The sequence below is a fragment of the Cebus imitator genome, unplaced genomic scaffold (genome assembly GCF_001604975.1).
Source record: "Cebus imitator isolate Cc_AM_T3 unplaced genomic scaffold, Cebus_imitator-1.0 Scaffold54, whole genome shotgun sequence".
NCBI lineage: Eukaryota > Metazoa > Chordata > Mammalia > Primates > Cebidae > Cebus > Cebus imitator.
Genome location: NW_016107369.1, coordinates 5,311,412 through 5,317,210, shown reverse-complemented (window position 1 = coordinate 5,317,210; position 5,799 = coordinate 5,311,412).

The following is a 5,799-nucleotide window of genomic DNA, read 5'->3' as shown; positions in this document are numbered from 1 at the left end:
TTTTTTTTTTTTTAAGAGATGAGGTCTTTCTATGTTGCCCAAGCTGGTCTCAGTTTTGCTGGGCTCAGGCAATCCTCCCACCTTGGCCACCTGCCACTGTGCTAACCCTGTAGTTGATCTCTTTTTGAAAGGAACAGACTCAGTTATGCCACCTCTAGATAAAGAAGATTTATTGAAGAGGTATATATTACCAGACTACAAATAAGAAGCCATTAGGCACAGGGACTTTGGCTCTTTGAGCTGACTTCTTGCTTTACTTCTGTCAGAGGTCATACAGTCTCTTCTTCACTTCTAACTTCATCCCATGGCCATGACAAGCACAGCTATATATTTCAGTTTACCCCCTGCTATTAAGAGTCTTGGCTAGGCATGGTGGCTCATGCCTATAATCTTAGCACTTTGGGAGGCCAAGGCAGGATTGCTTGAGCCCAGGAGTTCAAGACCAGCCTGGACAACAGAGTGAGACCCTGTCTCTACAAAAAATTAAAAATTTAGACAGGTGTGGTGGCTTGTGCTTGTAGTCCTAGCTGCTTGAGAGGCTGAGGTGGGAGGATTGCTTGAGCCTGGGAGGTCGAGGTTCCATTGAGCCATGATTGCATCACTGCACTTCAGTTTGGATGACGGAGTGAGACCCTGTCTCAAAAAAAAAAAAAAAGTCTCGTTGATTGGAATCAGATTGCTGCAATAGGGAAATTGGCCCCATATGTCTGTTTTGATAAAAACCTATTTCATAGGTTGCTGAACAACCATATGAGTTTCCTCATACTGTTTTAACATATTACTATAAACTTAGTGGCTTTGTTTTTTTGAGACAGAGTCTCACTTTGTTGCCTAGGCTGAAGTGCAGTGGCATGATCTCAGCTCACTGCAACCTCCGCCTGCCAGGTTCAAGCGATTCTCCTGCCTCAGCCTCCCGGGTAGCTGGGATTGTAGGCATGCACCACCATGCCTGGCTAATTTTTTGTATTTTTAGTAGAGATGGGGTCTCACCAGGTTATCCAGCCTCGTCTTGAACTCCTGACTTCAGGTGATCTGCCCACCTCAGTCTCCTAAAGTGCTGGGATTATAGGCGTAAGTCACAGCCCCTGGCAGCTTAGTGACTTCAAACAAAAATTTATTTTTAGAGATCAGAGATCCAAAATTGGTCTTAACATGGCTAAAATGAAGATGTTGGCAGGGCTGCATTTCTTCTGGAGGCTCTAGGGACCATCCGTTTCCTTGCCTTGTCCGTCTTCTCAAGGCTGCCCGCATTCCTTGACTTGTAACTTTGCATTTCTCTAGTCTGTGCTTCAGTGGTTAGATCTCTGAACTCTAACTTTTCTTCCTCCCTCTTACAAGGATCTTTGTGATTACATGGAGCCCACTGGGATAGTCCAGAATAATTTCTCAATCTCAAGATCATTAACTTAATTACATTTGCAAAGTCTCCTTTGCCATATAAGATAACATATTCACAAGTTTCAGGGATTAGGACATGAACATCTTTGTGAGACCATTATTTTGCCTACCACACCACCTATGGGGTGGCTGTCCAGGGGTCAGATGGCCCTCTGAATCTGTTCAGCTGTGGTTGGAGGGAGGGTTGGGCAAGGGCTACCCCTTGGTGGGAGAGTATTGGCCTTAAGAAGGTACAATTGGCGGGGTGCAGTGGCTCAGGCCCGTAATCCCAGCACTTTGGGAGGCTGAGGTGGGTAGGTCATGAGGTCGAGATCAAGACCATCCTGGCCAACATAGTGAAACCCCATCTGTACTAAAAATACAAAAACATTAGCTGGGCGTCGTGTCTCATGCCTGTAGTCCCAGTTACTTGTGAGGCTGAGGCAGGAGAATTGCTTGAACCCGAGAGGCAGAGGTTGCAGTGAGCCAAGATTACATCACTGCACTCCAGTGAGACAGAGTGAGACTCTGTCTAAAAAAAAAAAGGAGGTACAATTAGAGAGTGTCTCATCAAGTTACAAGGCACATGGCAGAGTTGGCCATCAGGCTTAGTTTCTCTAGTAGACATCTGAGTCACAAATCATAGGTTGTCAAAATACTCTTGGAAAATCACTTAAATTGTTCTTAAATCATCAGGATCTGGCCCCTTGTAAACTTAAAAATGCAGAATCATTCACTTGAGCCATATAATGTGATTTGCCAAAGCTGTCTTTCCCTGGTCTTCACTTGCCTTTCATAATGGACTGCTCCTCACCTTTTATCATTGAACTCCCAAATAAGGAAAGAACTATGATATGGTTTGGCTCTGTGTCCCCACCCAAATCTCATCTCAAATTGTAATCCCCACATGTTGAGGGAGGGACCTGGTGGGAGGTAAGTGGGTCATGGGGGCTGTTTCCCCGATGCTGTTCTCGTTATAGTGAATTCTCACGAAATTTGGTTGTTTGATAAGTGTCTGGTGCTTCCCCCTTTCTCTATCTCTCCTGCTGCCATGTAAGCGATGTCTTACTTCCCTTTTACCTTCTGTCATGATTGTAAATTTCCTGAGGCCTCCCCAGCCATGTGGAACTTGAGTCAGTTAAACCTCTTTTCTTCATAAATTACCCAGTCTCAGGTAGTATCTTTATAGCAGTGTCAGATTGGACTAATACAAACTATGATGTAGTTTTTTGTTCTTTTCCATTTGCTCTTCAGCTAATCTAAAACCTCATTTTCTAATATTTTACTTTTAATATCTCTTGAACCCTTCGTGGAGTTTCATTCTTGTTGCCCAGGCTGGAGTGCAATGGCGCGATCTCGGCTCACTGCAACCCCCACCTCCAGAGTTCAAGCAATTCTGACCCAGCCTCCCCAGTAGCTGGGATTACAGGCATGTGCCACTACACCCAGCTAATTTTGTATTTTTAGTAGAGATGGGGTTTCTCCGTGTTGGCCAGGCTGGTCTTGAACTCCTGACCTCAGGTAATCTGCCCACCTTGGCCTCCCAGAGTGCTGGGATTACAGACGTGAGCCACTGCACCCAGCCTTTTTTTCATTATTTAGAGGCTAATTATCTCCTTTTCATTACTGAAGGCATTTTTAAAAAAATGAACAACTTTATTATTTTTATTAACATTATAAATAGTCGAAACAGAAGTGTATAAAGTAGGAAGTGAAGAGTACCTGTACAAAGGATCACTTATTGATCTGTCTAGGTAACAGCAATATACCTATGTTAATTTCCTGGTTTTGATATTATACTGCAGATATTTAAGATGTCACTACTGGGGGAAGCGGCGTGAAAGACTGTGTACTTCATTTTATTAATTTTTAACTTTTTTGAAATGAGGTGTCTGTTGCCGAGGCTGACTGCAGTTGTGCCAATACAGCTCACTGCAGCCTTGACCTTCTGGGCTCAAGCAATCCTTCCACCTCAGTCTCCCAAGTAGGAGGGACCACAGGTATGTACCGCCATGCCTGGCTAATTTTTTTAATTTATTTTTTTTAGAGATGGGGTCTTGCTATGTTGCCCAGATTGGTCTTGAACTCCTGGACTCAAACAGTGCTCCTGTCTTGGGCTCCCAAAGTGCTGAGATTTCAGGTGTGAGCCACTGCGTTGCTCTCCCTGTACTTAAAAACATTTAACAGTTTTAAGAATTATTGGCCAGACGTGGTGGCTCACGCCTGTAATGCCAGCACTTTGGGAGGCTGAGGCAGGCAGATCACAAGGTCAGGAAATCAAGACCATCCTGGCCAACATGGTGAAACTCTGTTTCTACTAAAAATAAAAAATTAGCCGGGTGTGGCGGTGCCTGCTTGTAGTCCCAGTTACTTGGAAGGATGAGGCAGAATTGCTTGATCCCAGGAGGCGGAGGCTGCAGTGAACCAAGATTGCACCACTGCACTCCAGCCTGGGTGACAGAGCCAGACTCCATCGCAAAAAANAAAAAAAAAAAAAAAAAAAAAAAGAAGTATCTACACACTATACAATTTACTCAGCGAGTACAATTAAATTGTTTTTAGTATATTCGCGGAATTCTGCAACTGTCATCACAATCAGTTTTACAACATTTTCCTCATCCCCAGAAGAAACCCTGAACCTATGGTATAATTAGCAGTCATTCCCCATTTTCCCTCCTCACCCCACCCTCAGCTGTATACAACTACTAATCTACTTTTTGTTCCTATAGATTTGCCTATTCTGGCCATTTTGTATAAATTTTATTGCTGAATCATGTTACATAGTATCGATACGGTATTTTATCCGTGTCCATTCATGAAAGCAGAGCCCTCATGACAAAATTGTCTTTCTTTTTTTTTTTTTTGAGACAGGGTCTCACTATGTCCCTTTAGCTGGAGTACAGTGGTGTGATCATGGCTCGTTGCCCCCTGCTTGAACTCCTGGGCTCAAGTGATCCTCCCACTTAAGCCTCTGGAGTAGCTGGGACTATAGGTGTGTGCCACCTTGCCTGCCAAATTTTTGTATTTTTTGTAGAGACAGAGTTTTGCTACATTGCCCAGAACTCCTGAGCTCAAGCAATCTGCTTTCCCTAGCTTCCCAAAGTGTTGGGATCACAGGTGTAAGCCACTGTGCCTGGCTGAGACCCTGTCTCTTAAAAAAAAAAAAAAAAGATTTTTGGGGAGGAAAAATGATGGAACAACTAGGATTATAATATGAATTGAATTCATGATCTTCACTTTAAACACTCCCAACCTCAAAGCAAAAACAAAAACCAAAAACCCCTTTTTCCTCCAGGGAAGTAAATATCTTGTCTTCTTACTCATTTCATGCTAGAAAGCACAGGCTTGAGAATTTTGCCTCTTTGGTTCTCCATATTCTGTCAGTCAGTCACCAGGTCCTCTGGATCCCACCTCCTAAATACCTCTCAATTCAGTCCATGTCTTAGTAATTCCAGGGAAGTCTACCTAGTCTGAATCACCATTGTTTCTTTCCTAATAGAGTAGGTACCCTTGCATGCACTCTTTGCCCCTTTAAGCCATTTTTCACACTGCAGCCAGAGTGCCAGAGTGATTTTTTTATAACAGCAACTAATTGTGTCACCTTGCTTAAAGTGATTTAATGGCTTCCTGTTAGTTTTGGGATTGAGACCAACCAGCCTTGACATGGTCTAAGAAGCTACATAAGCTGGGCTGGTCTTGGTATCTCCCCCTTGTAATCAATCCCAGCACTTTGGGAGGCTGAGGTGGGTGGATCACTTAAGGTCAGGAGTTTGAGACTACCCTGGCCAACATGGGGAAACCCCGTCTCTACTAAAAGTACAAAAAAAATTGGCCAGGCATGGTGGCACATGCCTGTAGTCCCAGCTACTCAGAAAGGTAAGGTGGGAAATCGCTTGAGCCCAGGAGGTAGAGGTTGTAGTGAGCCGAGATCATGCCACTGCACTCCAGCCTGGGCAACAGAGGAAGACTGTCTCAAAAAAAAAAAAAAGCTATATAATATGACTTGTTTACTTGTCCAGGCTCAGTAAAGGCTGCCAATTACCCTCACACCCTCGTCTCAGTGGATGTCTTCTTTTGTAACACATCAGTGCCCCCTTCTGCTCAAGCTTTGTATTAATCATGTTTTTAATTTAGTGTATTTTATGATGCTTTGGCATCTTAGGGGACTTGTGAATCCTAGAGAAACTGTCCCTGGCAGGATTTGTGTATTTTGAGATAACAACTTGCCTTTGAGTCTTGCCATTCATATACAAACCAACCAATCCAAAGCCCATATCCCTAAACACCTCCTGTATCTACTTCACACTCCCCTGCCATAAATCACCCCTGGGCCAGATGCTATACAACTAAGAACCACCCCTGTATATCAGAGCTCTCTGGCATTATTAAAACTGTCACGTAATGTACTGAAGGTTACCAGCC